At 44.6% G+C, this 14,013-nt stretch overlaps 1 long non-coding RNA gene across 2 annotated transcripts; it reads left to right on the plus strand.

Moving 5' to 3' along the window:
• Positions 1-3,863: 3,863 nt before the first annotated feature.
• On the plus strand, positions 3,864-7,367 carry LOC123040263 (uncharacterized). Of its 2 annotated transcripts, XR_006418110.1 has the most exons (6): positions 3,864-4,244; positions 5,676-5,722; positions 5,862-5,967; positions 6,358-6,424; positions 6,519-6,582; positions 6,836-7,367. It is a non-coding gene; the product is annotated as an uncharacterized lncRNA (long non-coding RNA). The 2 variants fall into 2 exon arrangements; XR_006418109.1 differs by having other exon boundaries at positions 3,864-5,722.
• The last annotated feature ends 6,646 nt before the right edge of the window (positions 7,368-14,013 follow it).

The following is a 14,013-nucleotide window of genomic DNA, read 5'->3' on the forward strand; positions in this document are numbered from 1 at the left end:
CTGGCGCTTTTAACGGGCCCATTTGAAAAAGGGCATCACTTATTTATTTTTCAGTAAAAGGTTTGCATAAATCATCATTCATGTCATCAGTCACACGGGGCTTGACTAATGAAATAATGTGGGATGGATCGACCGAAGCATCACAAGAATAAAGTTTTTTTTTAAACGTGTTTGTGATACCGTTCAATTCCTCCAAATTTTCCGTGAGACAATCATCATCCTTCCTAAGAGCTGGAATAGAACTTTTTTTCCTCGCTAGGAAGCTTTTCGCTGAAAATATTTTGTATTACGATCTCCCCCTTTAATCTTGTCCAGACGATATCTCTGCTTCCGCAATATTTCTTCCCTGATAAGAAGTTCATCCATCTCCCCTAGAATATTCTTTGTTTCCAACACAGCAGCATGATCAGTTCAATTTAACAAAATGCCTAATCTCTTACGAGCCCATTCTAGTTTCTTAGGTAGATACCCAATATGCACCCGACTCCAACGCTATGAAGAGATTTCATTAATTTTTCTAAATTATTGGCAACCATCGATAAATTCCCAGTTCATCTGAGAGCTGAATAGCCTCCAAACGTATGCGTAACTCATTCCAAGCTGCCAGGCGAGGTCCTAAAAGGTCCCTACGGAAAGTTTGATGGTGACAAATTTATGTCTAACAATCCTATACAAGCTCGGGTATTCCACCATGAGTGGTGTGGTCCCTAGACAGGTGGCTTCCCCGAATCGAACCTGGGAACCTTCCCTAACAGAGAAAGTTCCAAATTGGACAAAGAATTCCTTGGCCTTCATGACGCCAGACCAAAAATGTGAGTCACCAGGTTTCCAATAGACTTGACAAACGGCTTTGGATTCCACGTACTTGTTACCAATGATTTCCAGCCATACTCCATTCTCAGTGAGTAGTTTATAAACCCATTTGCTGAGAAGAGCAAAATCTCAAGTTGAATTCCAAGTCCCCCTTCACTTTTAGGTCGACATAATACGATCCACCTAGCCAGTCGATATTTCTTGTATTCATTATCACACTGCCAAAAAATCTGGATCTAAAGTAATCGAGACGCTGAAGAACCCCTTTTGGGAGATGGAAGAATGACAACATATATAAAACCATGTTACTGAGGACGGAATTGATCAATATCAATCGCCCCCCCCCCCCATATGACAAGAGTTTGGCTTTCCAACTGGCTAGTCGTTTCTCAAGTCTCTCTTCCACGTGCTTCCACTCAGCGTTAGTTAAACGACGATAGTGTATGGGAATAACAAGATAATAGTGTATGGGAATAACAAGATACCGAATCAGGAACTGCCCGAGCTGGCATCCAAAAATGTCAGCATACTCAGGTGCAAATTCTGCAGCATCTCCAATGCAAAAAAGTTCCCTCTTATGAAAATTAATTTTGAGACCAGAAAGTTCCTCAAAAGCACATAAAAGCAGCTTGAGGTTTCTTGCTTCATCTAGATCACGACCCATGAAAAGTATAGGGTCATCCGCATATTCTAGAATAGATAGACCCTCTTCTACCAAATGAGGAATGACACCGCGAACTTGACCGGCCACCTTAGCCCACTCAATAAGGGTAGCAAACATGTCGGCCACAATGTTAAACAAAATGGGTGATGTGGGGTCCCCTTGGCGAAGCCCCTTCCTTGTCTGAAAATAGTTGCCAACCTCATCGTTAACTTTGATGGCCACACTACCTCCAGAAACAAAACTCCCTACCCATCGATACCATTTTGGTGAAAACCCCTTCATTACTTGATGCCTACGACCTCTTTTGTTGCAAAGTTTCAACTGTAAGTCCAAAGATAAATCAAAGTATAAAAGGAGCCAAGACTTTTACAACCAAAAGGCAACAGAGAGTCCATGAGCACTCCTTAAATTTCTAGTTGAGTAATGTCAATATATTTTCACACCATTGAGCACCCGCTAAAAGTCTGGAGGGAGAAGCCACCCAAGAGTAAGATGGTGATGGACCTTATATCCTGCTGACTTGATCCCATCTACAAATCTAAGTTTTGTTCCTCACTACAATATATATGGCCACCCTTGTCACATCTTGTTAAACAATCATAAAATGTTGAGTTGGTATGGTTTTAGTAGATGTGGTTTCTCTCTATTCCACCATGCCTGCCTGTTGGCACATGCACTACCTTGGAGCATGTTGCACTCAAGAATAAGGCATGATTGTCCAGTGTAGTCACTTCTTTCCACATATAGTCATCATGTGTATTCTTGGTGTTGACGACCTCGAACACCTTGAAAACAAAATACTCCTCTTGTAACCAATGTACCCTTAGGGCCATCAATAGTTTGTCATTGTGCATGACAATGTAGCTGTTGTTGATGTAGAGCTTATATTGGCCCACAACTATCCAGCTTTTGTATGTGGGTAGTTGACGCATGCCTAGCTTGTACGTGGCAGTGACCACCTGCGCAACATTTTTAGTGATGTCAAGGTCGAACATGACTAGCTTCCAATCCCTGATTAGGCCATATAGCTTTCCATTACAAAAAGCAATGTCGTGGAAGCCTAAAGTCTCCTTAGACGACTTCGACCAGCCATGTACCTGAGATCCAAGACTGCACACCGCGAGACACTCCTGGGTGATTGCTACAAGGATAAATCGTTCCGATGTGGGGGCTTCTGAGAAAACCAACTTCTCGATTGTTGCCGTGGAGCGTTGCTTGGCAGAAGGGGCACCTCGATGCCAGAAAAGAGGTTCACAATAACGAGTGACACACGATCATCAGTATTGGATGTGGCGGCGATCCAGCCGCCATCGTGAAACCCGACCAGCCGCTTCCCGGCCGCCTCGGGCGGAAGCGAAACTCGGAATAGTGTGTTGTCCATGGGACAAAACACATGCTCCGCCTTGCCACGACATAACAACCACGGAAAGGTTGGCGCCGACGGTTGCGGCGACATAACAACGCTCCATGAGTGGCACACGGCGATGAAACGGATGCGTTCGAGCGGAGACGCGATCTTGTCATAGATCACGCCGAGAACATCGCTCGGAAGCTTGGACCACAAGTCGCCTGCCGTCACCGCAGCTGATGCACTTGTCTGCGCTGCCATCAATTCTGGTCTTCCGCGCAGTTACTCGCGTGCTTCTTCCTGGATATTTGTCGAGTTCCCCGCCATAGGTGTCGCATAATAAAAGAATCAGAAGGTGTCCCATGATATGAGTAGCCTGAATCCGTGTTGGGCTCCATCACGGCAGAAAGCTGGACTTCGTCCGGGCCACGTATGTGAAAACAATCGGGCTTTCCACGTCCCAACTCTTAACACTAGTTTTTTATAACACTCTCAACACTATTTGATCGTTATAGTTAGAGCCTAACTCCCTACAAGAAGAAACGTTGTGTTAGTAGCAAAATATTGCAAAAACGAAATCTCAAAAAGAAAATGCTGCAAAAACAAAAGTATTAAAAAACACAATAATTTAGAATCTACGTGCCTACTAAACAACAATGCTACACATACATGTTTCTTACACGAGTTTACAGGATTGATTTGATGTGGCAGTTTCTGACTGGGTGTAAGGGGAGGACGCGGGCCCACCTCCATGAAAAATCAGGAGGATGGTTATTATGTTCGGAACGAGTCCATAAAAGCCTACAAGTCCCCGTACGTGTGGCATTTTTGCCTACTAAAATACTAAGCTTCCTAGGTTTGAAGTCTCTTGATGCATCGCCAGCTGTGAGGGCCGGTATGGGCACAACTTGTAAGGGGTGTAGCTAGTTGAGAGTAACGCATACCTATATACCTATATCAGGGCCGGGCCCATAGTGGTGCAGAAAGTGCGATCCGCACAGGGCCCAAAATTCTGGGGGCCCCATTTCTTTTTACAAAGGCCTAGTATTGAAAAAAATACTTATGCACTTTGGGCTGCTGAGTGCTGGAGTGGGCTGGACTGCTGGAGTCGAAGCGACGAGGGCATCGAGGATCGAGCCATCGAGCGACCAGCGCTGAAACGCGATCGGGGATCGATCTCCTCCTCCAGTCCTCCTACTCGTCGATGTCTCGGTCGACGGTCGCTACAGCCTACAGGAAAGGTCCTTTGATCCAAGGTGTTCACTTCGCCTGTGTTGGAGTCCGATCCCACGGTCCCTGTATCCGATCGATCCAAGGTGTTCTGGAGTCTAATCCCTCGGTCGAAGGTGTTCTATCCTGGAGTCTGATCCCTCGCCCCTCGTCCCTGGATCGAGATCACAGGGTGACTGGCCGCTGCAGGTGAATACAAGGACCTCCACTCCTCCAGACTCATAAACACATCCCCTACAGGTAGATTGAGCTCCGCCGCCGTAGATCAGAGATATGGAAGTTAGATTTGATATAGCTTTTGTTGCCTCAAGTATTTCTGACGGTAAATTTCGAATATCTCCCCAGAATATATCGGAAAATATCCTATGTTTTCTTTAATTACTAGCATACCGGCATATATTTTGTATGTGATATATACTTCCTAGTGCTATACCATTGTAACAAGTATAAAAACAGTTTGTCTTTTTTCCTAGACATAGTTGTATACATCATATTATGGTATATATATAGGCTCATGAGCCTAGCAGTTTGCCTTTTAGTTTATTATTATTCCAATGTAAAAGACATAAATATGATTTAGCCTCTAAATATTAGTCTCTTACATATTTCTAGTGCTATACTACATCCAAATATTGCAATGCCTTTTCTTGGACAGTGCACATAACTAGAATACTAGGCCCGTAAGGGTTCGATTTACCTGATATTTTTGGAATTTTTTTCACGGTAGCTGTAAAAATTACGCGTGTGACCGAAGTGTTTCGTGCCCTTCGTTTGCCACGTTCTATCCCACCGTGTGGACTTGGCGCGTGTGACCTTCTGGGCTTTACATGTCCTACGCTGCGATTTTTGTACTCCTAGATACTTTTCTTGTCTCTCTCGAAGCCTCGAGCCCAATCCCGTGACACCGCTACGCCGCACTTACCCAATATAAAAGGGCATCAGACAGACTCTCGCCTCATCTCTCTGTGCCCCCTCCCGCCGCATCCCCATCCCCTTCTCTTCTTCGCGGATGCGCTCGCCCATGCCGCCGGTGACCCTCACCATCCAAGCCCTCCCCCACGTCGTTGTCAGACGTCGGAGGGAGTTGTGGCTTTGGCTAGGCTGAGGGTCGTTGCCGAGGCATGGAGGCGCCTCAGTTGCCCATCTCCCCGCCTCAGTGATGGAGAGGTGCGAGATGGATGTGGGGAGGAGCGGGCATGGTGCGGTGGACGGAGGAGGCGTTGGCATGGCGGCAGCGGCGGGAGCGGTTGGAGGCAACCGCGGGCATCCAGTCGTCAGTCGTCACGGCAGGGGGCGATGTGGCTGCTCAAGGTCCGGTTCATCATGGAAGTCACGGAGGTAACCCATATCCGAGCAGTACTAGACTCCAATCGCATGACACGCTGCTTCCACCAGTGATGTGCTGTGAGCTTCATGGTTGGGTGTAGACTCCTGCTTAAAGTTTTCGATCTACACAGTTTCCGGGATGGATGTGTTGTGTGACTAATTTGTTTCTGAAAATTCCAAGGTTTTCATGTGGTTCCAGTAAAAATTTGTTGATTGAGATAAGTTTGATTGATCTGATGATTTTGTTGTTTCTTACTGTCAGAAGAGGTTGATCTCATGTTGTTTATTTTTTAGGATATGGGATTTATTTTGCAGGAAAGAATTTTGCAGTGGGCAGAGCGGTAAGAACAGACAATTAATCGACCTAATTAATTACATATTTGGTGTTTGCATTAGATATCAGTTTAGTTTTTATGCAAAATATCCTTGCACCTCTGTTCATCTGCTCCTCTGACCACTCCATGCCATGGGTACATGCAGTCCTTGCCTCATTGGACATGTTCCCTCTCATGGCGAGCCTCAGTGGCCTGTGGCCGCCAGTGTACCCGCTCGGTGCCTGACGGTGCGAGGGCGGCCTTGTACACTGGTTTGTGCCTGCTCTGCTTGACTTTTGAAAATAAGTTTTCATGAGTTCTTCAAGTAAAGTAGATTTTGTCTATGGATTTCTTTTCCTAGCATTAAATTTTACTTGTGTTTATTTGGTTTGTACTCAAGAATTCTAGAGCCATGGATGCAAGAAAAAAAAATTTGGTTCTGGTATTCCAATATGAGTCGTTTTAAGAAGTGAAAAATGAAGACTCTCATCTGCAAACCAGTAACATAACAAGAAATGATTTTTTATTGATCCCAAATGACAATGGATCTGCTCTCTGTTTCTATAAGTTCATTTCATTCTGTAAGCTTCTCCAATAATTACCTATAATATTTCAGATATGGCATTGCCAATCATCTGAACTATTGCTTGTGAATATTGCAGGCAGTGCCATAATTCATGGACTTGAAAAACCTCGGACAGTGAAGAACATGGCATTCTTGATATAATGGTAGGAAGTATGTAAATAATGTTTTTTGTAGTAACAGTGTGACACTGACAAAGCTTATGCATGAGATAGAGCTTCATTGTACATTACTTTGCAGGTTTCAAGCCTTTTGATGGAAGCTCCTGTATCTTCCTAGCAAGGCCGATGGACTCTGGTGCATGGTGAATGTTGCCCAGCCCTAGACCTTAAGTTTTGCATAAATACGTCATCTGGGCTAATTAATTTATATGAAAACAAATCAGTAGTGATTTCGCCAAATATATGGGTTATTTTGATGATAGTTTGCTTCTCTCCCTAGCTGATCAAATAAACAATTTTAATCTCATTGAACAGCTAGATGAATTGAGGTGCTAATTAAATTAATATGCCCCCACCAATTTATTAGGTTCTAACTGAATTAATATGCTCTCACAGGTTTACTAGGTGATAACTAAAACAATCATTCTTTGGCTGACATTTGAAGTAAGATTAAAAACAACCTACAGAACAAACTGGAGAGGGTACACATCAGATGGCTCCCTCTAATGGAGAATGAACTGAAGATTAATATTGATGGCGCTTTCCACCCTGAACCAAACACTGGTGGTTGGGGGAGAGGTAAAAGTATGTGGAGCAGGGAGATTGGAGAATATTATTAATCCCTTACATGCCGAGATCAGGCTGTTATACGGGGCGCCTAGCTAGGAATGGATAAAGGAGTGAGAGTCATTGGCCTTGAAATAGATTCAGAGCTGTTGAAGCAAGAGTTAAACAACGATGAATGTGGTCTCTGTGCTGTCTACCTAGGCTTAGAGGAGCTCAAGAAATATCTGAAGCAAAACTTTGAAGTGTGTCGTTTTACTTCTGCTAGGAGGAATTGTAATAAAGTAGGCCATTGTTTCACTAGCTATAGTAGTACCTTAAGCATGTATGATCATCTTCAACCAGATCATGTAATTCCACTTGTATTGGACCTGGTGGCGACTTTTCTCTAATTTCTACATACATCTCCCCTAGATATGGACCACCCTGCTTTTGCATTTTCTGTTTTCAAACAACAAGTCTGTAAATTCACAGAACTGATATGCCAGTTAGAATGCGCAGTATATGCACCTTTTGCTTTTAAACAAGAAGTTGTGTAAAAGAAACTGACGTGTAAAGCTTGATCATTCTAATTTGTGTTAATTAAGTACATATGTACATTATGTTGGAAATATGAGCAATTTACCGAGTGATTTTATTAACAGAAATACTAGATAAAGCATGACTAGTGGGGCAGTGATAAAACAAGCCATGCAATTTGACAAAGAGAAGGTAAACAACATGTTCATATATGAACCATAACTAAACATATCTAAAGCAGACAGTATTGCAGGTTGCATATATGAAATAGAGTCTAACATATCTAGGGCAAAAACTAGAACAAGGAACTGTAGCAGAACCTCCAATAGAAAGGGGGGAAACACGTACGTGACAGTAGCAGGACCAGAGGCACTGGACTTGGGATCGGTGTCCTCCATGTCGTCGAGGAGGTAGTCGACGTCAGGGAAGTAGTCGTCGTCGGGGAAGTAGTCGTCGGCGACCGGATTGTCTGTGATGAAGCAGCCAGTAGTCGCGCTGAGCGCTCCCCAAAAACCTTATCACCCTTCTCCCGTACAGGACTCAAAAGGTGCGGTCTCGGAGGCCTACTGTCCCGACCTGCGGTGCATGCCGCAAGCCGGGATGAGGAAGAACGTAGCAGCAGCGCAATGCTCAGGAACTTGTGGCGAGAGGAGAAAGAGATTCTGGTGCGTCTCTCTGGGAGGAGCGACCTCCCTTTTATAGGCGCCAGAGAAGAAGGCGAGAGGCTGCGCTGGGAGCTGAAGAGAACGAGGGAGACGAAACGAACAGGCAGCAGGCGAAGAGGTGCGCCGTTCGTATTCAATCTCCACTACAGCAAAACGTTTCAGCTTTCGCGTGTTCTTTCGTATACCCGTAGTGCGTGGCAAAAATTTACATCGGCTCGGCTCATTCCCGCAACCCGCGGCGCGGCGCGGTGCGACGAGGCGAGGCGGGCGTCGGAGGAGGAGCGGGCGTGGATGTCCCTCTTGTTCTCATGCTCATACAAGTGGGGAAGGAGTCTCCCTTATAAAGAGGTCCAACTCCCTCTAAACTAGCAATGTGGGACTAAACTTTAGTAGTATCCCTTGTCTTGCACAAATGGGCCAAGTGGGCCTCTAGGATTTATTAGGAATTTTTGAAATAGTTATTGGGCTGCCCCAATATAGACTAAATTCCAGCAATCCCCCACCAGTTCCCAGAGGCACACAAAAATTTGCCTTTGGTTCCAAAACACTGTTTTATATACCGGTACTGCAGTGGAGACTGTTAAGTTGAACTTCCACCTAGAACTCTATGCTACACTAGTAAGCAACTTGAATAGTGGAATGGGCCTTGAACTGCAAGTTTTCTGCGAATCTAGCTTCACATAAAGCCTTGACCGATACGTGGCTACCGTGGGTCTTCCCCGCGAGTGGAGTTTATGCGTCATACTCCATGACCTTTCATGAGTTTACTAGAGAGAACCCTACTCTCATAGATTGCGACATTTAACAATCAGACTCATATAGGTGCGTTCTTCAAAAGATGTTCTGCAGGACAACATCTCTGCTTCAAAAAGCCACTTAGAACACATTAAGATATATATCAACCTGCCATGCAGATTAGGAGAGTATTGCATCTTCATGGAGTGGTATTTTAACAGTAAGGATACTCTCCTCTCAGTTGACCAACAGCTTGTCTTCCACATCTAATTCACGGGATCTCCGATCACAAAGAATAGGTTACCACTGTGAACAACTCATATTGTGGGTCTCATACCCATCTCCCTCGATGCATTATCTATCACATTACGTGATAGACCCTTAGTAAAAGGATCTGCCAGATTTCTAGACGTTTGGATATAATCCAATGCAATAACTCCGGAGTTTTTCATTTTCCTGACAGACTTTAACCTTCTCTGAACGTGTCTTGATGACTTCATGTTATCCTTTGAGCTGTTCACTTTCGTGATCACAGTTTGATTGTCGCAGTTCATAGGGACACCCGGTATAGGCTTCTCAACAACCGGCAAGTCATTCAAGAGCCGACGAAGCCAATCTGCTTCGACCGTAGCTGTATCTAGTGTTGTGAATTCTGCTTCCATTGTTGACCTCGTTAAGATGGTCTGCTTGCAAGACTTTCAAGAAACAGCGCCACCTCCATGAGTGAATACATAACCGCTCGTGGCCTTTATCTCATCAGCATCTGAGATCTAGTTTGAGTCACTATACCCTTCAAGCACCTTTGGATGCCTAGTGTAGTGAATTCCATAATTCGCAGTGCCTTTCAAATAACGCAAAACTCTCTCTAGAGCTTTCCAATGCACATCTCCTGGTTTTGAAACAAACCGACTCAGTTTGCTAATAGCAAAAGAGATGTCAGGTCTTGTAGCACTTGCTAAGTACATAAGCGAGCCAATAATCTGAGAATACTTCAATTGATCTCTAGCAATTCTTCGATTCTTTCGAAGCAGCACGCTAGCATCATATGGTGTTGGAGAGGGCTTGCAGTCACTATAGCCAAAGCGACTCAAGATCTTTTCCACATAGTGAGATTGAAGCAATGTAATCCCACCATCATCATCTCTCAACAACTTGATGTTCAGAATGACATCAGCCACTCCTAAATCTTTCATCTCAAAACAGCGAGATAGGAAATCCTTGACCTCCTTAATAACATTCAGATTTGTTCTGAAAATTAGTATGTCATCAACATACAAGCAAAGCATAACTCCCTCGCCCCCACCATGGCGATAGTACACACATTTGTCAGCTTCGTTCACAACAAAGCCTGCAGCTGTTAAAGTTCTTTCAAACTTCTCATGCCACTGTTTGGGTGCTTGCTTGAGTCCATACAAGGACTTCAGCAACTTGCACACTTTCCCTTCCTGACCATCTACTACAAACCCATCTGGTTGTTCCATATAAATTTCCTCATCCAACTCTCCATTTAGGAAAGCAGTCTTAACATCCATTTGATGAACGAGAAGACCATGTGAGGCAGCTAGTGAAAGTAGAACTCAAATAGTGGTCAGTCGAGCCACAGGTGAGTAAGTATCAAAGAAGTCTTCACCTTCCTTTTGGGTATAACCCTTAGCCACGAGCCGAGCCTTGTACTTTTCAATAGTACCATCAGGCCTAAGCTTCTTCTTGAATACCCATTTGCATCCTATAGGTTTGCACCCATAAGGACGATCAGTTATCTCCCAGGTTTCATTCGCCAAGATGGAATCCATCTCGCTACGAACCGCTTCCTTCCAGTAGTCTGCATCTTCCGATGCATAGGCCTCCAAAATAGAACTGGGAGTGTCATCTATGAGATACACAAGAAAATCATCACCAAAGGACTTTGCAGTCCTCTGTCTCTTGCTCCTAATAGGAACTTCATTGTTCTCCTCCACAGGACTTTCAAAGTGTTCCATCGAAATGGCAGGTTCGGTAATTGAAACTGGTTTCTAATTCGATGAACTAGGCATCTCCTGATTAGATGAGGTAGCCATATCCTTCATGGGAAAGATATCTTCAAAGAAAGTCACATCATTCGACTCCATGATCGTACCGACATGCATGTCAGGTACCCCAGATTTTACAACCAAGAATCTATAGCCTATGCTATGAAAAGCATATCCCAGGAAAACACAATCCACAGTTTTTGGTCCCAGCTTCCGCTTCTTTGGGACTGGTACATTTACTTTCGCCAAACAGCCCCATGTTTGCAGATAAGAGAGTTTTAACCTTTTCTTCTCCCATTCCTCGAATGGAGTTATCTCTTTGTTCTTTGTGGGAACTCGGTTTAGGACATGACATGCAGTCAATATCGCCTCCCCCCACCATGCCTTGGAGAGACCCGATGTGTCTAACATGGCGTTAACCAAATCAGTTAGAGTACGGTTCTTTCTTTCGGCCATCCCATTTGACTAAGGTGAGTAGGGAGGCGTCCTCTCATGGATTATACCATGTTCCACACAAAAAGCATCAAATTCATTGGAAAAATACTCTCCACCACGGTCGGACCTAAGCCACTTGATTTTCCGATCAAGTTGGTTTTCCACTTCAGCTTTATAGATCTTAAAAAAGTTCAAAGCCTCATCCTTAGATTTCAGAAGATACACACGGCAGTATCTAGTGGAGTCATCAATTAACGTCATGAAATATTTCTTTCCACCTTTTGTCAAAACACCATTCATTTCACATAGATCTGAATGTATTAGTTCTAGTGGTGCAAGATTTCTCGTCTCCGCAGTCACGTGAGACTTACGAGGTTGCTTAGCTTGCACACACACTTGACACTTAGATCCCTTGACAGTGGTGAAACTAGGGATTAAGTTCAACTTCGCTAGTCGTGACATGCAACCGAAGTTAACATGACAAAGACGTGAATGCCACACATTTGATTCACTATTGTTGCAAATATGATTAACAACTTTATTGCAAACGTCTGATAAGGATAAACGAAACAAGTCTCCTGACTCATAGCCTTTACCAACAAAGGTTCCATACTTGGAGATTACAAATTTATTCGACTCAAAGACAAGCTTGTAGCCATCTCTACACAGAAGAGATCCGCTAACAAGATTTTTATTGACGGAGGGGACATAATGCACGTTCTTCAGTCGCACGATCTTCCCCGAAGTAAACTTCAGATCGACCGTGCCAACACCACGAACAGAAGCACTTGAACCGTTGCCCATCAGCACGGTTGAAGTCCCTGCGGTCTGATAGGACGAAAACATGGAAATATCACCGCATACATGCACATTAGCACCCGTGTCAATCAACCAGTCAGGAGAATGACATACTGAAAGAATAGTGGGAAATATACCATACCCAGCATCCCTCATGTCAGTGTCTCCAATGACAAGATTAGCGGTCTTGCCGCCTTTCCCAGGATGACGCTTGTCATAGTAGGGCAACTAGGAGCCCAATGATCAGGATCTCCACACACATGACAATCACCTTTCTTCTTGCCATTCTTCTTCTTGAAGTTCGTGTGTTGCACAGCCTTGTTCTTCCCATCAAACTTTGCTTTACCATCAAACTTGCCCTTGTTCTTGAACTTGTGGGGCTGGAAGTTCTGCTTCTGTACCACATTGGCACTAGATCCTCCCTCAATACCTTGAGCACGTGTGTCCTTTGCTCTCGCCTTTTCTTCCACATCAAGAGTACCAATGAGATCCGGAATGGAAAACTCCTGTCTCTTATGCTTCAGTAAGGTAGCAAAGTTCCTCCATGAACGAGGAAGCTTAGTGATGATACCCCCGGCAATAAACTTGTCTGGTAGCATGCAATTGAAGTTCTCAAGTTCTCTTGCAAATGATTGTATCTCATGAGCCTGCTCAACCATGGAGCGCTCTTCAGTCATCCTGTAATCATAGAATTGCTCCATGATGTACAGCTCAGTGCCGGCATCCGAGACCCCAAACTTGGCCTCGAGTGCGTCCCACATTTCTTTTCCATTGTCAATTGACGCATAAGAATCAACTATGTTCTCACCAAGAACACTCAAGAGAGCAACCTTAAACAAGGTATCCATTTTCTGAAAAGCTTGTGCCTGTTGGGCATCTTGCTCTCCTTCAGGTTTGCCAAGAGTGGCGTCATAGCAGCTCATGGTCTGAAACCATAAGACTGCTCTCACGCGCCACCTCTTATAGTGGATACCCACAAACATAGGAGGTCTCATGGAAGCAGCAAAACCACTCGGGGTAAATTGCCTATGATAAGGTTTTTGGATTGTTGGAAATATGAGCAATTTACCGAGTGATTTTATTAACAGAAATACTAGATAAAGCAGGACTAGTGGGGCACTGATAAAACAAGCCATGCAATTTCACAAAGAGAAGGTAAACAACATGTTCATATATGAACCATAACTAAACATATCTAAAGCAGACAGTATTGCAGGTTGCATATATGAAATAGAGTCTAACATATCTAGGGCAAAAACTAGAACAAGGAACTGTAGCAGAACCTCCAATAGAAAGGGGGGAAACACGTACGTGACAGTAGCAGGAGCGGAGGCACTGGACTTGGGATCGGTGTCCTCCATGTCGTCGAGGAGGTAGTCGACGTCAGGGAAGTAGTCGTCGTCGACCGGATCGTCCGTGATGAAGCATCCAGCAGTCGCGCTGAGCGCTCCCCAAAAACCTTATCACCCTTCTTCCGTACAGGACTCAAAAGGTGCGGTCTCGGAGGCCTACTGTCCCGACCTGCGGTGCATGCCGCAAGCCGGGATGAGGAAGAACGTAGCAGCAGCGCAGTGCTCAGGAACTTGTGGCGAGAGGAGGAAGAGATTCTGGTTCCCGCAACCCGCAACCCGCAACCCGCGGCGCGGCGGGCGGCGGAGGAGGAGCGCGCGTGGATGTCCCTCTTGTTCTCATGCTCATACAAGTGGGGAAGGAGTCTCCCTTATAAAGAGGTCCAACTCCCTCTAAACTAGCAATGTGGGACTAAACTTTAGTAGTATCCCTTGCCTTGCACAAATGGGCTAAGTGGGCCTCTAGGATTTATTAGGAATTTCTGAAATAGTTATTGGGC

This window comes from Triticum aestivum, chromosome 2B (genome assembly GCF_018294505.1).
Source record: "Triticum aestivum cultivar Chinese Spring chromosome 2B, IWGSC CS RefSeq v2.1, whole genome shotgun sequence".
In the NCBI taxonomy this organism is placed as follows: domain Eukaryota; kingdom Viridiplantae; phylum Streptophyta; class Magnoliopsida; order Poales; family Poaceae; genus Triticum; species Triticum aestivum.